This window comes from Stenella coeruleoalba (assembly GCF_951394435.1).
Source record: "Stenella coeruleoalba genome assembly, chromosome: 20".
Classification (NCBI taxonomy): domain Eukaryota; kingdom Metazoa; phylum Chordata; class Mammalia; order Artiodactyla; family Delphinidae; genus Stenella; species Stenella coeruleoalba.
This window is the reverse complement of record NC_137166.1, coordinates 2,569,134-2,590,609: the sequence shown is the minus strand read 5'-3', so window position 1 is coordinate 2,590,609 and position 21,476 is coordinate 2,569,134. Positions and strand designations below refer to the sequence as shown.

Genomic DNA, 21,476 nt, shown 5'->3' with positions numbered 1-21,476 from the left:
ATAGCCAAAAATCTTTCAGAGCCAGTTCTGATGATTCACTGATTTAACAATCATGGCTTGTGTTCCAAGTGAAGAAATGAAACCAATTTCACAACTGGATTCTGCAGTACCTGGGTGGATCTGAAAGTCTCAAATGTCAACGACTAATGTTGATGGTGCCTTTGCAGATTGAGGATGTCTACCTATTGGTCTGTTTATTTAACAAGTGTCTCCCATTCCTTTGCAGAAGGAGGCTGGGGAGAGAGGGAGAGAGAGAGACAGAAAGAGAGAGAGAGGATAGATACATACATAACAGAAAACTACTTTGTCTTACAAAGTACACATAGAATAATCAAAGAGCATTGTGAGAAGACTAATGACAATCAGCCTTATGAAGCAAAATGTGTTAAGAGCCATTGTTTAGGACAGCAACCCTCAGTTAAATAAGCAAAACTTTGAGCAGAGACTGGAGGTGGTAGCTGAAACCTGGTCCTCTCACTGCTAAATTAAGCAGTGAATCATTATTGGACAGACTTCAGCTAGGACACAAACATGTAGATAGAGTTGGTTATCCCAGAGCCAACGTTAATCACCAGCATCTAATAATCATAGGTCATAAAAGAAGTTTACGTGCATTTCCCGGACTTTCTGTCTCAAGCCATTGGTTTCCTTCAAGGCAACATCAGTGAGGAAGGGCCATGTGGGGAAGTGGTTAAGAGCATTAGCCTTGCAGCCAAATGAGCCTGCGATGAGTTTGGCCCATGACAGTCTGGCTGTGTGGTCTGGGGCAAGACCCTTGAGCTTGGCACGTGGCCTGATGGGAGAATCCCTGGCTCTAGTCCTGGCTCTCCAGGCAGTTTTACACAGTAACTGCCCCTCAGTTTCTGCCTGAAGTTAGGTCTCTGCACCATTTCAAACACAGCTGCTAATGACGCTTGTCATAAAGACCAAGCAAGTGGGCCACTTGTCAAGCTGTCATCTTAACCCAGCCCAGCATGGCAGCCATTCCAACTCTGTGCGCCTGGGTCACTGGGATTGTCCTGCTGAGCAGGGCCTGTGCAGCTCCTCCAAGTCAGGGATGGAAGAGATATGGCGCCATGGACAGCATCAGCCAGAACATCGAAGTCGGGAGGCCCTCTCAAGTCCAGTTGTGTGACCTTGAATGAGCCACGTAACCTTTCTGAGTGTCAATTTATCTTTAACTATACGGATGTGACAGTGTCTACTCCAATCAGGGGACAAGTGTCTCTAAAGGTCAAAAGACACCTGCTGTTCCCTGATGCCAGCGCTAGAACACCGTACCCTTCTGCCTGTCAGAGGGTGGGGGGAGGCATGGGCCCCTTGAGGCAGGGAACATGTCTTGTCCATCTACACACCCCCAACCCTGGCCATGAGAGGCCTCAGTTCAACTGGGAGGCCTGGGGCCAGGTCCTCTCCTGTTTCTTAACATCCCTAAGCCTCTTCTATTTTCATCAAAGGAGACGGACAATAATGGTTCCAGGAGGATTAACCCAATCTGTATGTACGACACTTGCATGGCACCTAGAGGTGCAAAGTGCTCAGTGTACATGAAGGGAATCATCACCATCGTCACCACCATTATCATCATCACCACCATCACCATCACCACCATCATGATCTCTAACTCCCATGTGCCAGGAACTGACCTAAGAGAGTCTGTAAATTGACCCACTTAGCCTCCCAACCCATACTGTGGGTACTTTGATCATTATTACCTTTGCTCAGTGGAGCAACCTGAGACACAGAGAGCGGGAGTAATGCTTGAGGCTGACCCAGGCAGGAAGTGGCAGAGGCAGGATTTGAACCCAAGTATCTGGCCCCAGAGCCTGCATTCCGAACTCTCTCAGCTAGGCTGAAAGCCTGTTTAAAGCTAGTCGAAAACATGCCGTTGGATGCACTTACACATAAAAACTTGATTTATATGCCTGAATAAAATTAGAAGATTTCACAGCCAATTGAACACACTGGACCGTTATGCCGGATAATCCAAATCAGCTCTTCTATTTGATCTTGCTTGAAACTGGTGGATGCTGTTATTACTACATGGCTAAAAATTAAGAGGAAACGCTTCCTGTGTTGTCTCACAGCCAAATCAGCTGAGTTTTCTAATACCTGTAATTATTAACTGGAAAATTTGTCCTGATCTCCGCAAAAGAAAGTTTCCAAGTAAGATCTTTATCAACCAGCACACTGTGGATATGGAGATAAACAGCCCAGCTCACCCCAAATGCCTTTTGTGTTGTTTATTTTTTAAGAACATGCACGATTTCATTTGAAGTTCGGCATTTTTGGTGGCTGGCTCTCTTGGCCTTCTGTTTTCCCTTTCCGCAGGTCAGCACTTCTTCCACATGGGATGTAGAGACACTGGGATGTTCGGGGCCATGTCCTACGAGGAGACTGGCTCCTTTAGACCTTGAGACCAGGCTCCTGGTGAAAATTTCAGAACAGTGACCACGATGCTGACTCATCGGAGGTCAGGTGCTTCCCCACTAGGTTCTCCATCCTAAAGCTTTAGGTCAGAGATGTTCTGGGGAGGGGTGTCGTTTGCTCCCCTTTTCTGGGGTGGGCAACCACAAACTACAACAGTAGTGATATAGAATACAAAGGAACATTCTATTTTGCAATATTAAAAAATTATGGGTGGAAGCTTTCTTCACAGAACTTGAAAACAAAGAGTGACAGAATACTTTTAGTCTGTGGAGATTTTTAGATGACGTTGTGATTACTAATGAGAACTCTAATGAGAAGCTCCTCTCATAGCCCTTTGGGGGAATGGGAGTACAAATCAGTATGTGAAATGGGACGTGTTTCTGGAAGGGGATATTTGTGTAAGAAGGTTGAGAAACACTTCTTTGGAGAATGAGTCAGAGAATTAGTTGAGAAAAAAAAACCAGTTACTTTGCATTTATTCAATAAGTTATGTATTTATTCAAAATATATGAACATCACACCTGCTGGGTGGTCAGCACTGATCATGAACGCATCTGAACTGGGAGAATGACAGCTCTGACTTAGGGGGTGACGTAAGAGCCTAGTGACACATGGTTGGGGTGGTGGCCCATCCTAGCCAAGACCCACGGCGACCCACGGCGGCCTGACCTTCCTTCTCTGAGGCCGACGTTCCCATCACGAAGAGCTGTCAGCATCTGAGCTCTTAAGAAAGACCACCGTCATTGATAAACCCTTGGTGGATGAGTTTCTTCTCAGAAGCACCATTTTATCACCTGTTCCTCCTGCTGTTGCACAAATCCCTGCAATGTGCCAGCCGCTCTTGTTTACGGTGTGGTCCTTCTTTGGGATGCTTCTCCCTCCAGCTGTGGAAGCATCTATTTATAGTTTTCCATGGAGTTAGAGGGAAAGGATCAAATCTTCTGGGTTCCACCACTTGGGAGACTGTTCTCTAAGGCCCATAGCAGTGAGGGGCACGTCCAGGGCCACGGTGGGGCTCACACACGTGTAGCTTCTGAGACTGGGGGCTGTGGATGGACACTATGCATAGCATGCCATGTGGAATCTGGGCCCGATGTTGCCAAATTTGTTAATTTTTTAAAAGGTGAAGTCTTTTTTTATAATGGAAAATTCTCTCATTTTTAAAAACCCTGGTTTTCCAAAAATGCATAAAAGCTCAGTTGAATCCTGTCAAACAAACTTGAGTAGAGGGGCAAACTGCAAAAGGGCAGGTCTGCACTCTTCCCAAATGCTGATGAAATGAAAGGCAAAGAAAGGCTGAGGTACATTCCAGATTAAAGGAGACTCGTGTGACATGACACTGAATGCAACGCGTGGTGCCCGGTTACAGCCTGGATTGGAAGGCGAAAGTCGCCAGAAAGCACAGTTCTGGAACAAAGGGCGAGATCTGAATATGAACATCTGCTAACGCACCATGGCAACGTGGTTGTGCGGGAGAATGTCCTTGTTCTTAAGGGGACAGCGCTGCAGCACTCAGGGGCAGAAAGGGACACATCCTCCCCAAGTTACTTTCAAAGAGTTCAGCAAAAATAAAGAAGTAATGATCACGATGATGTTGACCGTGAGAGAGAAAATGAGTGAAAAAGCAAATATGGCTAAATATTGACAGTGGGTGGATCTAGGTGATGAGCACAGGGGCATTCATTGTAATACCTGGCAATTATTCTATGGGTGGGCCCAACAATTTTTCAAAAGAAAACCTTCAATAGAAATAAATAGAACAGGAAAACGGAAGGCTGAGTGAGCCACCAAGCTCTCTCACACGTCTGCTCTTCGTCGTGGACCCCCAGACGGAGGCTCCCAATGAGAAAGCATCCACCGCTAGAAGGGGCGCAGGTTACCAACTGGGTGTCTGACTGCAACCTTCGCGTCATCATTCAAGACTACGGAGGGCTGGGCGCAGAATGGGAGAACAGGTCAGGCAGTTCCTGCCCTCGTGAGGTTTGTGTTCTAGATACCTTCAGATAACCACCTACATGAAACGACAGACCGTGCTAGGACGATGAAGAAAGCAGAGTGACAGCGTGACAGCCACGGGACGAGATGCTGTGCCTCATCTGTCCACAGGATGTCCTAGGGACCCAGGCAGGGACGCCAGCTTTAGGTGGGGCGGCCGGGGTGCTGAGGAGAAGCCCAGCCCTGAGGGCACTCGGGAAGGACAGAGGGATGGACGATGAGGCTGGAGACGGTCCCGAGGAGGCAGCCAGTGTGACGATGGGGGAGCGGGGAGCAAGGCCCACGTGCCCAGGCCCAGTGAGAAGCAGGAGGCCTAGGGGACATGGGGACGTTATTCTAAGGGTAACTGGGGACCACGGAAGTGAGTGACATGCACTTGACCCTGACTCTCTCTCTTTCCACGTTGTTTTCGGAGCCCTGTGGCTGAAGAGCAGAGTAAGAACAGGACCCCTTACATCCCACTGCTGTGTATCAAGCACAGCTCTGAGGACTCTGCATTTCTGAGCCGATGTAATCCCCACATCAGCCCAATGAAGGTGGGACTATTATCCCTATTTTACAGATAAGAAAACCAAGACGTCCAAGCAAAAAGCGCCCTTGTGGAGAAGAGCTCTGTACTGGGTTCAATGGTGTCCCCTGAAAAGGTCCATTCAAGTCCTAAGCCCCAGAATCTGTGAGTGTGACTTTATCTGGAAATAGGGCCAAATCACTGTGTCCCAATAAAGAGGGGAATTTGGACACAGACACACACGGGGGAAGATGCACATGTGAAGCAGAGGCAGAGAGAGACTGGAGTGATATATCTGCAAGCCAAGGAGCCCAAGGACGCCAGCAACACCCGAGGCAGAGAGAGGCCGAAGGACCCAGGCCGACACCTTGATTCTCACTTCCGGCCTCGACTGTGAGAGACGACATTTCTGTTGTGTGAAGCCGGAGGTTTGTGGTACTTATTTTGGGCAGCCTCAGGAACCCTCCACCAGCTCGTAGAAAGAGTTAGACTGCGTGGACGCACACCCGACAGGAGGCTGGTGGCACTGAGGGGGTTCCTGGCCTCATTGTGGAATCGACCGCACATTATTTGTGAGGGTCCCCCCAGCACTCATCATCCCCACCCCCAGCCTCCAGAACTGTCAGATGGATGTCCTATGGACCCCACTGTCCCGCAGTCAGAAGGAACAGAAGCCCCACGGTCACCAGTCCCTTCCCTTCCTTTCTCTCCTTGAGGGCCCAATTACATAAATTATGAGCTGGGGCCACACCCGAGTTCTCCCACCCACGTAAGGGCCGCCCAACCTGTCCTGATGGACAGCTGGCCACGGAGGGGGCGGCAGCCTCTCAGGGCCCATGCCTGCGGGACGGGACGGGCTGCACGGGGCCTCCGAGGTGTGAGAGCCACAGCCCCGCCCAGATGCCCGACCAGATCAGGGCGCGCAGCTGTCCAAACCCTGGTCCTGAAACCCGACGACCGACCGGGGCTGCCAGAGGTCAGGAGCACCCCCTTCCTAATGAAACATTTGTGGGAGAAACAAAGGAGACTTTCTCTCTGTACGTACGTCTCCCCTGGGAGGCAGGGAGAGAGGACAGAGGAGAAGGAGGGCCTCCGAGGCTGCGGAGGAAACCTGCGGACACTTGCCTTCCGCGAGGCTCCTGTGCCCCCACTGGAGGACCCCCGCCTCCGGGACATCTGGCTCCCAACCGGGAGCACCGTCTGCGTAAACAACCCTGTGAGCCCGCGAGCTTCTCGGCTGCGAGGCAGCCAGTCCGTCCCGTGGGACCCTGAACGTCGCAGTTTCCACTTGTGAGTAAACAAGCCCTTTGATTTCCCTCACGAGTACGCTGGGAGTAGATACTTTGGTCCGACATCCAAGCCGGGAGATGGCCTGCTTTTTGTATAACGGTAGTGACTGTTTAGAGAACGGAGCGGTCGTTCGGCTTTCAAGTCTCAGCCAGAAATTACACGTAAACAAACTGTCGTGACGGCACCAATGAGCCCCAGATGTGGCTATAGGTAGAGGGTGGGGGCTCCGCTAGGCCGCCCCGGATCGGAGGACGGTGGCCAGAGCGAGCCAAGCCTCGGTGCAAACAGTGGGCACTCTGTAAATGTGTGCCTGTGCAGCAGACACCAGAATCACAGGATCCGAACTCAGGCCAGAGCAGCGTTCCGGCGGGCGCCTGGGGTCACAGCGGGGCTTCGTGCAGGGAGTGCCGAGGCCTGAGATTTGCAGCCATCACCCATGTGAAGGACGCTTCCACCCTAGATCCCAAGTCAGACGCGACACAGAAAGCAATGCCCGTTGTAACAGGAGGACGGGATGACGCTGTTCCGGCGGAAGCACGTGGCTCTTTCCCGAAGAACCCGGCATCGGTGTACACTGTGGATGTTACAATGGTCGGCAGCATCGGCATGGCCCATGAGCCAGGCGCTGAGTGATTCACGTCCATCTTTCCTATTAATTCTCCCAACATCTCACCAGAGGCCCTGTTGCTGTTCCCGTCCTACTTCTGTGCTGGCTGAGGCTGAGCGAGGTTCAGCAACTTGCAAAGTCCCACAGCTGGCAGGCAGAGGGACAGGGAGTGGGAGGCATGGTGGCCTGACTCCTGGGCAGCCTGTCCTCCGTGCTGGAGCGCTGGTCTCTCTCAGTGGCCTTTGCAACTCCAACAACCAGTCTGCTCAGAAGTTTCACAAAGTATCGCTAAGTCATGGATTAATCCATCTGAGTCTTTACTGAGTAGCTACTATATGTCAGGCCCTGCAGGCAGCTATGCACAGAGGATGTGTCTAGGCACTGGGCTAAGTCAGAGAACCAAAAAAGAGAGAAGCCCTGCTCTCCTGAAGTGGACATTCTGGTGGGGAGAGACACAGAATAAACATGGTAAAGAAGTAAATTACATCACACGCTAGGAAGAAGCAGAACAGGATGGGGGTTTGGGGAGCTGTGGGAAGGTGTGCATGTGGATTTACCACGTGCCAGATCTTGGCTTGAAGCTAAGGGTGAAAACATGAACAGTGTGAGGATCCTGCAGACAAGAAGTGACGGCTCATCGTGGGGACCAACATGGCAGCAACAGTAGTGGGAGAAGAGCTGTGATGAAGGTACAAACAGGGCTGCGGCAACAGGCGAAGGGTCTAAGTCGGCTCCCAGATAGTGTCGGGCAGCCCAGAGGAGGGGCAGCCCCGAGGTGCACACGTGGCACATCCCCTGCGGGGCACACAGCTACTGCTGCCATTGCGACATCTCCAGGGCTTACCCCAGGCCAGCCCCTGCTAAAGGTTTCACACACTTAGCTCCTTGGACCCTCAGAACACCTCCACGAGGAAGAAACAGAGGCCTCAGAGACGTCAGAGCACCTGCCTCGGGTCCCACAGGGTGTAAATGGCTGATGCGGGCTTCCCACCCATATGCAATTCCCTATATCACGACGCTCCTGAAGGAAGGAACTACTGCTTTTCTTCTATCTGCTGTAGACCTAGCATGGTTTCTTGCATAGATTAGATGCTCAAAAAACATGTGATGAATGAATGAGTGAATGAATGCATTTTACAGCTGTGCTTTGTTTCCTATGTCCATCCATCCTCTTTCTCTCTGTCTGTCTCCGTCCTGTCTCTCTCCCTCTCTCTCCTCCTTCTACATGTGTGGGACAGCGAAACATTTAGAGACACACATGCCCAGGTTGCAGATGTGCAGCCGGCTCAACTTCTGGCTGAAGGGCAAGCTGCCTTTCCTCCCGGCCGTGTCCCTCTGCCCCGCCCGACACGAGGACGTCTGCAAGACGCTCGGTTCTACAGCAACTTGGTACCTGGGCTTCCTTCTCCTCACTTCCCAAACCACCCACCCTTGGGATATAAGCGCACTGGATCATTCGCAGGCCCAAAGCCTTGGCCTTGCGAAAAGTTAGGCCTCTTACTAGCCCCAGGCCAGGTGGCCTCACTTTGCAATCCTCCAAGGCCGAAGGAAGCCATCCAAACTCAAATCCAATTAGTGGCAGCTTGCAAGTCCCTTCTGAATGGGAAGGCATGGAAAGGTGTGACCGTTCTTCAAAGGCTCCCAGCTCCTCCCTGCATCTGCTGGCCTGAGGCCTGGGCTGGCCCTGGAGCAGAGCGGGCTGAGGTGAGGACGAACTCGCCCAAGAGGCTCCATGGGCTCGGAAAGCTGTCCCAGAGCGGGTGGGCCGCCGTGTCCGGCTGAGCCAGCTCTGAGTCCAGGGTGTCAGACGTTTATCCGAAGCCTCTCCAAACCTCTCACGTTGGAGAAACTGCGCTCAAGGCTGCCATCCATCAGTTTTCCAGCGAGACTCTGGCACCCCTGCCCTCCATCCTGGCCAGAATCACTGGAGCCAGCATCTTTGCTTCCACGGCCCAGGTCTTTTCAGTTGCACACAGAGCCCCATTGACTTCAAAGGCCAGAGGGGAGAGGACGTGGGGCCGGCTGACGGTGGAGGCTGCCCCTGTGTGAGGCCGGCATTTGCAGCCCGACCCCAGCAACAGGGCCAAGTATCCATGTGGACTGGAGGCAGGGGAGGAGAAGGGGGAGGAGATCCTTTGAAAATGAAGACCGGCTCAGGCCACACTCGCGTGAAGGCGGACTCCAAAAGTGCAGGGGAGCCCCGCGAGGGGGCCCTCTTTGGTCCAGGAATTGTCCTCAGAGCCCCCATTCCCTGAGCAGGGACCACCCAGGCCCGTCAGAGTCAAACGAAAATCAGAAGGATGCCAGCGCATCCCTGTGAGGACGAGCCCCCTCCGGCAGCCGCTGCTGCGGGGAAGCAAGCGCAGCCAGAGTGAACTGGGCCCCGAGAACTGGGCTGGTTCCCAAAGCAGGCGGCTGGAAGATGGCAGAACCAGGGCTGGAAGGGGAGTCTTCTCTTCTGCTTGTCTTTTCCTGAACCACTTCCCAGGTAAGACCTAGCTGGGGACAGGGTCTATCATTCACTCATTCACACGCTCAGTAAATGTGCCAAGGCCTCCTGGGGGCTAGACCCTAGTCCAGCCTGTGAGACACAGAGGAGAAGACAGACTTTAGTTTGATAGAGGATACAGACCAGCAAACCAACAACGACAACACAAGGACTGCAATTACTTACAATCCAAGGTATACGCCCTAGCGTTAAAAGGTCCCCAGATGACTTAACGTGAAGGCAGATGTGAGTATCTTATTCCTACCATGGTTCCCCAATAAACATCATTCCTGCAAATGCAAAACAGGGAGCTACTCCCCGCACAGGAGACGTCAGCCCCTCTTTTGACCCTGATCTCCACGTTAAATCCCCACGCTTCGGATGCCTTTACTAAAACCCGCTTCCAGAACCTGAATCCAGCTTTACCGCCTGGCAGCCAGCGACATGTGCGTGGCCAGGCTGGTGCTAGCCTTCAGCATCTATTCCAGACGCGGCACTGAGGGATGGACGTGGCAACACTGCCACAAGGGCCCGGCCACGGGTCGGCTTGCTCCGTTAGACCGCACCTTGACACAGCAGATCCTCGTTGAATGCCTACTCTGAATTAAATGGTGACTTCGCTCCATCCAAAGAGGGTGAGATCTTTTAATGTAAATCCAGGTCAACTGAGGTTTCCAAAGGAAACCTGATGGTATCCTCAAGCTGGATCTCCGGCCGACACACCGAGCTCCACGCACCCCCTCGCCCCTCACCAACCCGAGCTTGCTGCGCCCCACACTGGTTAACGTCAGCACCAGCCTTCCTCCTCCTGCTCAGAAACTCTGACCATCACTTACGCCTCCTTCCTCAGCCGCCTCCCGCGTTTCCAAACCAGCACAGCTCAGCAAACACACTCAGCCCCTAGACGGCTTCCTTGCCAATCCTTCAACGTACGTGCTCTACATCCAGCTCCAAGTGTCCTCCCTCTTGGCTGACTGTCTAATCTCCTCCTTCACAGAGAAGATGGCTCACTGGGCATTCACCTGCCCACTTAAACACCTCTTCCCCTCCCTCCCTCCCTTCCCTCCTTCCTTTCTTTTTCTTTCTCTTTATTCTTCTTTCTCCCGCAAGATTCTGACATTCTCAGAACAAGAATGCAGATGGACCCCAGAATCAGGGTTCATTTTCTGAAGACTGTGACCATGCAGGCCCCTCTGGCCACTCGGTGCTGGCTCATAGTAGGTCTGCAGGGAATTCTTGTTGAGCAGAGGTGACCAGACTGTTCTGAGCCCAAGGCTGGGATTTGTGTGAGCGATGGCTCTTTCCCACCAACAACCTATAACTCGTAGGGCCCGTGGGGGGTTTCCTGGTCTGGCTGGTTATTCTACGACCATCCAGCACACCCAGGTCCCGGGATGGAATTAGAATTTTGCTGCGGCGAGGGACCTCCTATTTACTATGGTGACGACCGCTATTTTATCAGTGCCAATGCTGGGCTGTGAGCCCTTTACACCTTTCGACAAGAACGCTTCCAAGATTAGCATCATTATCCCCATTTGACAGATAAAAAGACTGGACACCAGAAAGGTGAAAAGGCTTGCCCGAGGTCACCCAGCTAGGAGGCAAGGGGGCTGAGCTGAAAGCCTGGTGAGAACACTCCAGCTCCCCTTCCCGCCCTCCACACCACGTTCCAGGTTGAACCCTCCGTCTCTTCCCGCAGCCTTGGGACCACACCTCTCCTTCATGGTCTCTGGACACTCGCCACATCACCTGGACGGTGGGACAGGCATCCCCGGGGACTTCAGATTCTCAGTGTCAGAGAGAAAGGCATCCTCAGGGATCGCCTGCTCCCAACACTCTTGCTTTGCAAACCGAGGCCCGGAAAGGCTTGGGGGCTTGTTCTGAGTCCTAGGTGCCGCCAGACCCAGAAGCCCTCAAGCCGGTTTTCCTTCCAGCATTTTGCATTGGCTTGAACTTCCCCACTCTGGGAGGGCAGCGGGGGACAAAAGCTCCGAACTCCACAGCAGAGAAGGAGGGACCGCACTGGACGGATTCCTGAGGAGGTTCCAGCAGCCCTCCCACTCACACGAGCGTCACATGGATCGCAGCCTCTGGGCCGGGTCAGCAGAGCCCGGGCACAGACCCAGAATGCTTGGCTGCCCGTCACGACTCCTTTCTACATTTCTCGTGCCCTTGCAACCCATCTCTTTTCTCCTTTCGAGGCTGTTTAAAGAATAAAATGAGAGACTCTGAAACAGGATCACAGATTCCAATGCCTACAGCAGCCAGGCATGTGCTTTAAATTACCAGAGTCTGGGCCAGGCGCAAGCCGGCAGGGAGCAGTGGGGACTGGAACACACTGAGAAGCACAGCCTTAGCCAAAGGGGATGCCCGCACCCACACCCAGCCAGTTGTTGCCATATCCGACTGCAGCTGGGCCTTCCAATTTGTCAAGAGAAGCCGGACGTCTAGGTTTTTAAATAAAATATTCTGTTTTTAAGCGCGATGAAGCAATTTTTAAAAATGTAAATACACCTACTGACTGATTCAGCCCCCAATCCACCACTTACACCCTCTGCTTCAGAAAATTAAAATCTCTCCGGCAGGGACGTCACTGCGCCCCGAGCTGCACGCCAGCCCCACAAGGCCTGTTCTGTCGTGGCCAAGCATAGCGGAAGGAGCCTTCTGGCCGAAATGACAACCGACATCAACTGTTTGAAATTAGGCATGTCTGTGCAACCTGCCACCCGTCTTCACGTCCGCAGTCTGCACCGCTATTAGCAGCTGGGCTTCACGGCGTGATGAGGACAGCAGGCAGAGGCCTGCACAGCGTCACCGTTCTCATCCTGTCATTAATGAGAGTCAGTTTACATGAGCACCAAGTGCTGATAAGGGTGTCTGAGGCCCATCACTGTAGCTGCCCCATAGAGCAGACAATTTATTGGACAGCCAAGTCCAGCCCATTAGTCATGGACTATTAGAAGACGTTTCAGATGTTGTCTTCAAACCATCTTTTGAAACCCATTAGACATGAACTTCACGCAGGTAATAGCAGGGAGGGTGGGAGCTGCGGGTCGCCTGGCAGCCAATGCAACAATTTCCATCCAGACACCCGCATGGACTTTTCGAGTCTTGGTGCCTGGGGGCCAGGAGACCTGGGGGCGTGCATTCAAGGCAACCTCTAGCCAACTCTGGAGGCTTGAGGAGTCCCAGGGCACCTCCAGGCTTCAGTACGTTTCTCTGTAAGATAAATGCATCGCACAGGGGACTCTGAAGACACCTTCCAGCTAGGGCGAGGTGACCGGAATCCCGTGTACTCGGGACTCTCCTGGTCTCATCACTGAAAGTCCCTCGTCTCAGGAAACCTAGCAGTCCCAGGCACACCCAGTGCTTCGTCACCTCACTTCCAGCTCTGACTTTTAAACACCCATCAGACCAAGGAACGTGAGGGCACCTCTCACTATCAAAGCTCGGCAATAAACACCAAGGTGGCACGGACACGTCAGGAGTGGTCAGGCCTTCTGAGAACCTCACAAGGGCTGGTCCCTCTGTCAGGAGCCTTTGCCTAAATGCCTTGAGTTTTCATGACACCTGAAGTGGGTTGAAAAGGGGGGGGGGGTGGTGAGAGCCTAAGTTCTTTGCAGATTCTTTTGTGGAAGAACAAACTATTGCTGTTTCCCTCTCGGGCTGAGTTTATTGCCACACACGTCTACTGAGGGGCTTTCTACGTGCAAGGCCCTGGGGACGGGGACAGCAGGGAGTGGTCGCTGAGAGGAAGCCACCTGCCCTCAAAGCTGACCAAGTTCTGTCAGGGACGCAGCTGTAGCACTGTGTATGGGGTCGTTTTCTACCCTGCCTTTGTGCTGTTTTATAGGAGGTAGAGAGGGATCAACAGATGTGACTTACGGTCTCAGGGACAACATGTACGTGAGCTCTCCAAGTGCTTCACGTAACATGACTCCCCGGGCTCCTGTTAAAATGCAGTTCTGATCCTGTGAGGCCTGAGCCTTACATTTCTAACAAGGGCCTGGTGGTGCTAAGGCTGGACCGGGACCACACCTTGAGCAGCCAGGGGCTGGGTGACTGACTCCTGAGGCCAGAAGCTGGGTCTGACTCATCTTTTACCCACAGGAACAAACACGCTCTTCGGCGGAGTCAAGCGGATAGGGAACAGACGAGCGAGGCACCATTTAACCTGGCCTGACTGCCCAGACCCCCAGTCCATGCTGCTCTCACCCCAGGCTCCCTGCAGCCCCAGACATCCCGTTCAGCCCAGTCCGCACGTCTGAGAATATTCGTCATGTCGATGGAACTGCCCCGGAACAGAACCGACCACGCAGGTAAAGATGACCGCAACCCAAGCCCAAGCCCCCTCCGCCCAATCCGCCAGGCCACAGAGGAGGTCCCGCCCCTTCTCCATCAGGCTCCTTGGTTCTTCCCCCTTCTCCACACGCCAGCCTCCCCAGTGACTCGAGAACTTTGTATTTGTAAGCTACCTTTGCTCCAATTCGAAAACCATTAAAATAATCACAGATAAGTACAAGGATGTGCAATCTGGCTTGGTCTGTAAATAAGAAAAATTAGGAAAAGCCTTGTCAAAAATAGGGCTTGATTGAGTAATTTAAGGCATATCTATTAGATGGAACATTTGAGAACCATATTTTTGCATGTCAACCACAGGAAGTGATCACCCCATGATAGCAATCTTAAGTACAAGGTTGCAAAACTACCTAGAGAATATAATACTGATTTTGTGAGAAAAAATATTCCATAGAGGAAAGCTCAAGAGAAACTGTCTAAAAATCTTAACAGGCTGCTGTTGGGAGTGGGGGTCACAGTGCTTTATCTTCCAGTTTGTCCTTTGGTGACATAGTCAAACGTGGGGCTCTGGACACAGATTTCTGGGTTCCAATCCCGGCTCCACCACCAGCTAGCTTTGTGGACCCAGGCAAGGTCTGAGCCCGCCGTGCCTCAGTTTCTCCTCTGTGGTATGGTTTGGAGGGCGGACCTGGGAAAGGTCTGCGGGGAACGAACCGGTCCAGGAATTAAGGGGGAGATGCAAGGACCCATCATGAGACAAACCTGGGGCGCCTCAGACACCCTCCTCAACCCCCGCTCAGGTACAACACGCACGTGCACGCACACACACGCCCTACTTCAAGCTCGACTGGCGCCCTGGTCCTGTCTGAGATGTGGGTGCCAGAGTAGGGCCTCGCCCCCTCTTTGCTTTTGTCTGGCCCTCCCCCTGCCCAGGGAGCAGGTGGTGAAGGAGCTGCAGATGGGGAAGCAGCTTCTTCATGAAGACAGAGCTCCCGGCTGCGGGCCTCCGCTTGCTGGGTCAGCCCCAGGCTCAGGCTCCATGGGCAGCGTCCTGGGATGCAGAAGGGCAGGGTTGGCCACACGGGAAACCGAGGGGGCACCACCACTGTCCAGTTGTTTTCTGCGAAGGTCCCTGTGGGTCCCTCCGCATGACATCACAGCAAGCCTTTGTGCAAAAGGAAAAACAAAACCCAGGGGGCTTGATTCGGCTCCGATATGCACATACACAGGTTGGGATTTTCTAAATGACAGCACCTGTTAATTGTCTGGTTAGGTATGACCTATTAAACATTTACCGCCCATTTCCTGTACACGTCTGGTGAGGCCGGCAGGAAATTTAGAACAAATTAAACAGCAGCTGCAAGCCCTCATGCTTTAATGGTCCCCCACGATTCTGTGCGGCATTGGAAAATATTAGGGGCAGATCCGTTAGGGACAGGAGGGTCTCCTCAAGCAAGCCTCCACGCCCTCCTCCTCCTGCCAACCAGGCCCCATAAAGTTAAATTGGCCAGGGCGCATCTCCCCCTTCCCTGCTCCCCCACTGCCGTATATTTCAGGGGAGGCTTTTTCATCCGCACACCCCACTCACCCTCCTCTCTGTTCCCCCACCCCCTCCCAACCGTTCCCACACGATTTCACATGTGGTCCGAGAGGGGCACTTCCTGCCGTTATAAAAAGCAAAACCAAGACCCCAGCAAAAACAGGCTGTGCACAGAACACCCAAGTTGACAGTGTGAGAGAGAAGGCCTAATCCATTCCATATGACAAACAGCAGTGGCCCGCAGGGGAGGCCCAGCCCTGCGGAGAATTCACAACAGTCCCTCCTCCGCCCCTGTCCGCCTTCCCAACCCCCCCGACTCCCTCCTCAAGTGGACCCTTCAAAACAGGAGAAAAATATTCTTAGGAGCACGCCCCTAACTTTAAACTGATTATGTTTGGGTTTAATAGCCTACTATGCATTGTTCTTTCTTCACTTTGAAAATAAACTCTAGGAAGCATTAATGCAAATACAATATAAACACGCTCGTTCCTAAATTTTCGCATCTCCCTGGTGTGTTTGGGTTTGCGCCTTAAGATCGTGGCTCAGCTTGATGTAAGAACCAGATGGATCTTTAAATTGGAAGCTTTGCAAATAGCTCACCGTGTAAATAGACAGCTGTCCGGATGATGTGAGGGGCGGCGAAAGCACCCCCAAGAATACGGCTGTTGGTAACCGCTTCCATTGTCCTTCCGGGAACAGCAGAACGGAGAAGGTCTGTCCAAGTCCTCTCCGGTGGTTCTGCTGAAAAAGGACAGACGTTGCCTCAGTTGTAGAAGGAGGTGTAATTACAGAGGTTCGGATTTTAAGACAATGAAAAGAACAGATTTCTGTGCCAACCATACTTTAGTCAGTGTTTTCACATCTCTGTAGATAACCTTTGATGCTGGGTGATGGACAAACGTGCTTCATTCTTTCAGTCCCACCACTAGCAGCTCATCCAGGGTACCAAGCCTTAACCTGCTTATCAGCTGCCACGTCCAAAATAGAACTTTTCGACTTCCTGTTTCCTACTTCCTGCTTCCTGCCCCCCAGTTCCATAAACCATTCTCCTTCAGAGGCGGTAAAAATGGAAAGGACGAGATGAAAGAGTCCGTCAAAAGATTTACACTGGCCCATAAAAGTCTCCTCCGTGTTCCGTAGACTAAACTGTCAGTCCTGCCTTCACGGGAACTTTTATTGAGTAGTCAATCTGAATTTTGTCTATCATTCCATTAAAACCTATGAGGCCAACCGTTTGCGGTGTGGTTGTTCTGGATGACTTGACAAATTAGTCTAGTAAATTTTGGGTGTCTTAAGTACTAAATTAGGTCATTTGTTTAATGAGCCAATCCACTGCCCAGAGTTTGACCTCAGCCCACGAAGGGGAGTTCACATGGAGTTCCAAGGCGGGGGCCTGGGTCCCTCATTTGTCTTCTGCTTCTAGAGAAAGTCCTCTCAAGCCAGGACTGGACAACAAATTCCAACCTTAATGCTGACTTGTTAGTGACGATCAGCAAAGCAAACTCCTTTGCTCCAGTCCCTCTCCCTCCCATCCTCCTCCTGCACTGCTGCTGTCACTGTCACCCACCTGCATCGTCTCACCTGGCCCTCCCAGTGACCCCACAATGGTGAGCTGGTGGCATCACTGTCTCCTTTTCTAAATGAGAAAGTAAATCTTGGAAATGCTAATCTCCCCAAGGGCACATTCAATCTCTCAGCCTCACTCATCCGTTACCTCTTTCAATAAATATTTAGTAAGCATCTCCTAGGTGTCAGGCCTGGGGTTCCAGAGCTGACTAAGCCATGGTCATGGCTTTCAAGAGCTTCATCATTCGGTTGAATAGTCACGCATATCAATAAATGTAATACAATTCTACAGTTGCCGTAATTCCGGTGGACCGAAGGTACACGTAGGGCACAAAGGAATAAGCAACCACCTTTGTCTCTAACACGCTCCCTGAATCATGTACATGAAATCCAGCCTCTTCACTGATACCCACCCACCAGCATGGCATCCACTCACAAGTTTATGTGTGTGAACTTGTTACCTTCCAGCCATCAGAGCTTCCTTACTGGTTCTGGGCGTATGTAGTATAAGGGGATTGGCATTCACAGTCAGGACTCAAAAGAACGGCCAACCCCCCAACTGCTCTGTCAGTTGGCCACTGCTCCTTTCTGGGCAGAAGGACAGTGTCGCTGAGATATACAACCAAGAGCTCCTTGAGGGCACGACTGGGTCATTTTCATCTGTGACCAACAGTGCTAAGGACAGAACATGGAACATAGCAGTTTCTCCCTAAATGTCTATTGATTTGAAAAGCTTTGATTTGAATGAGTTCTTTGAACACCAGTTACACATGTAGGTTCTGTGTGGTAACTCTCTGTTAACCAGATCATTCGATTTAGTGGAGTCATTTTTCCTTGTAGCACAAATGGGATGACATGAGCTTGCTGTAGACTCTCCAATAATGACCATCTTCACTCAAGAATCAATCTTAGGTTTAGACATGCACAGAACCTTAATTTAGCAAGAGAGAGTATAGGGGCCATCTTCCGTTATTATTTTATCCAATATCCCCACACTTGGTAGCGTTCCATTTCCTGTCTGCCTTACTCTCAATAGTTAAGGACCCATCCCAAGCCTGGCGAGTAATCAATCCACAACACATGCTCCTCTGGGGCAATAGTTTGTTTTATTATTCTGTAAAGGGCTCCTGAGATAGCTAACTGGGAAGAGGGACTTCTGGGGGGTGGTATGCTCAGGACCCTTACAAAGGGTTGTCACATGTGGGACAACTGCAGTGTGACTGTCAAAGTGACAGCCTCCCATGGCTGCCTTCACAAACCCCCACCCCGAGCCAGGTGGGAGTTCACTCTTCTGTCCTCTGCCTAAATATACACGGACAGGGTCAGAGGCCAAACCAGAGGTTTAGGTGTTTAGGAAAAACAAGAACCATTGAATAATTGCCTGGTGTACTTAGACCACGGGTGGTAACAATGCCAAAGAAATCGTTCGTTTAAACTTTCTGTATTTGGTGCAGGGATGTAAAAGCTCAAATCAGACACACACATACAGAGAGAGATTCATGTGTGTGCACACGCATACAGAGGGAGAGATTCATGTGTGTGCACACACGGACATGGACCTTGAAAATAATGTATGAAGGTAGAGATCACCCTCAACGAGGGTCTGAAAGAGACTCTAAATCTGTCTAACTCAGGCTTCACTGTCCCCTCTTTCTGCCCCACCACCCCAGTCCCTACTGGTTCATCCCTTCTCTGCACGCCCTGGAGTGAACCAATCACCCAAACCAGGCTACAAGCGGGTTGAGGACAATGCCTGTGCTTTTTCCTCGATTTTAACTGAAGTGTTATAAATACATAGTAAAGCACGCAGCAGCTTAGTGAATTTTTAAATATGTAAACCTGGTGTAGCTACCACCCAGATCAAGATAGGGAGTATTTCCAGTACAGCAGAAGGCTCTCCCGTACCTCTTCCCAATCAACATCTCCAAGGGAACCCCCATCACCATGGGTACCATCAGTGTTGCCCACTGTCTAACTTCACATGAGCAGAACCCCACAGTCCGTACTCTCGGGGTAGGACCTCCTTCACTCATTGTTAGCTTGTGAGAGCCATTCGCGTGTGTGCAGAGGAGTTCTGTTCTTTTCCATTGCTGTGAATGTAATCCCTTACCCATTCTGTAATTGATGCACGTTTGGGATTTTCTCACTTGGGGTTATTGTGAACAAAGCTGCTATGGGTGTTTTTGGTCCACATGTGTCTCTGGTGGATGTACAGACTCATTTCTCTGGGGTGTATATGTGGGGTCATAGAATAGGTGGATGTTTAGTTTCGAAGGTACTGCCACCCGGTTTTCCAAGGTGTCTAATGGTCATGCTGCTTGTAACAGGGCATCCACGGCTGTTTCTAGCCCTTTAGCCCTGTGGGTTTAAGGCTGCGTCTTCTTTCTTCTCAAAGCCTCCTTAATGCCTATTTCTCAACACTTGCCGAGCCTTCCAAGTGGCGTGTGTGTGAGCCTCCCCGCTTCTGCCGGCTGCCCCCTGAAACGAGCAGAGCGCGGCGGCTCGAAGCGCCAGCCTGGTCATGTGGCTTCCTTCGCGGCTGGGTGGCATTTCAGATGCTCCATTTCCCCAAACCTCCATAGAGTGGCAGCAGCCATCATGCCTTCCACCTTCTAAGGTTGTCTGGGGATAAAATGAGGTAAAGCCTGCAAGGTGAGCAGCACAGTGAACGCTCCATACAAGGCAGCGATGGCGGCCGGCGCCGGCGTAAAAACGCCAGCAAAGCAGGTGTTGCCAGCTTACGCACTCTGGCGTGTCGGGCGCTCCACAATGCTTACTCCCCCAGCATTCTGGGCTCCACGTCGCTGCCCGGAGTCTCCTGTTCTCATCCAGCTCCGTGGGTGCCGGGGAGGTAGTGAGAACACTGCTCCTGTCCACTCCTGGTAGGAGAGATCCTGGGGCCCCAAGGGCTTCAGTGGTCCTTGTAAAGCCCAAGAGGAGCTTCGGGGAGCAGACCAGGCACAGATGCCCCCCTCCTGGCACTGCGGCTCAAATCTCAAGCCCGACTCTGAGGGCTGAGTTGAATGCCACGTAGGAGGATGTTTTCCTTTTGGTCCTTTGCTTTGCTTTTTGGTTTCGGTAGGGGAAGCCCCCTCACCATCACCTCTTCCCACCCCCCTGAACAAAAACACCATTCTCCACGCTGAACTTTGCCCCGGCGCAGGGGGGTCTGGCTTCCTTTGCCACGAAGCCTGTCAGGTTTCGATTAGGCCAGGGAAACACCACAGGAAATGAGTCAAAGAAAGGAAGGCTGTGATTTTTTTTTAATTTCAAATACCAGATTTATTATTTTTTTTTTTAAATGACAGTGTCCCGGCCGTGCCAGGTCGAGGAGGAATGTGGAAAATGTGCAACTCGAAACGTCTGGGGGGCAGCTGGATCCTCCAATTGTTTCTAATAAAAACCCATGGGAAGCTCTCAGCGGCGGCCCCCGGGAAGACAGTGCACCCGCTGGAGGCCACGGACGCTGGGTCCTGGGCGACGTTTGGGCACAGAGGTGGCCAGTGTGGCTGGGCTTCTCCGACCTCCGTCTCCTGGCCTGGCCACGTGGTGGCCATGTGATGGGCCGGCCACCTTCCCTGCCTCCGAAGGGCTGTCATGACTACTTAACGCTCTAACCCTTGTGAACCTCAGTTCTTTTGCAGAAAGCACAGAATACACAGGCCATTCAAACCCTTCCATACACAAATGCCATCAGAACTGCCTGTGAGTGGAGGTGGCGTTAGCATGGTTGGGGCCACAGGTGTCGCATTCCACGCTGGCTCTGCCACTTCTGCGCTGTGACGCCCCAAGCGAGTGATAGAACTTTCCTGGGCTTCCATTTCTTCCTCAGCAAAGCAGGAGTTACTAGTTACACCTGCTCTGTGCCAGCCATTCTCAGTGCCTGCCATGGGGTAACTTAGTCCCCATCTAAGGAGGCGGGCACTCTTATTAGCCCCATGTTGCAGACGAGGAAACTGAGGCAGAGACGTTAGACAAGTCGCCCTAGGTGACACAGCCGTGGTGCGATTACGTCAGTCTGTGCCAAACCAGAGAAACAGAACCAGAGGGAGACAGATAAGAAGAGATTTAGCTCAAGAATTGGCTTAGTGATAGTGGGGCTGGCCAGACAAGTCCAGAATCCGCAGGCCAGACCCCCAGGAGGCAGCTGGTAGCTGGCACTGCGCAGCGCGTAGCCCTTTCAGACTTTCAGGCTTCTCTCCCTTAGCAATATGCTAAGTGCCGCTCCACGCTTTGGCATTTAAGCTTCCTCTGTGGCTTTTCAGGCCTTGAGAGCTCATTTCTATCTAGTGCTGCATAATACTCCACTGTCCGGACGTGCCACAGTTTATTTATCCGCTCACCTACCTAAGGGCATCTTGGCTGCTTCCAAGTTTTGGTGATTATGAAAAAAGCTGCTATAAACATCCATGTGCAGGTTTTTGTGTGAACGTAAGTTTTCAATCCTTTGGAGAAATACCAAGGAGCACGACTGCTGGATCGTGTGGTAAGAGTATATTTAGCTTTGGAAGGAACTGCCAGACTGTCCTCCAAATGCCATTTTGCCTTCCCCCGATCATACTGCTAATAATAACTCCTTCTATGAAGGGCATGGTGTAGGGGTGGGTATACAGGTGGTGAGCTAACGCAGGTGAGCTAAGATCATCCCTGCCATGCACAGCTGTCCCTCTGTGGGAGCCCGTCCACACACCAGTCCTGCCCGGGGGGGACCGGCGGGGTGAAGTTAACCCCACCAGATCTCTGTTCTCTCCCA

The 21,476-nt window shown here is 51.9% G+C and overlaps 1 long non-coding RNA gene across 2 annotated transcripts in view; it reads right to left on the bottom strand.

Moving 5' to 3' along the window:
* LOC307178247 overlaps positions 1 to 21,476 on the bottom strand; it is a 261,744-nt gene that overhangs the window by 125,886 nt on the left and 114,382 nt on the right. For both annotated transcript variants that reach the window (XR_013825151.1, XR_013825152.1), the window contains one exon: positions 15,758 to 15,898. This is a non-coding gene — a long non-coding RNA (uncharacterized lncRNA). The remainder of the gene's footprint in view (positions 1 to 15,757; positions 15,899 to 21,476) is intronic.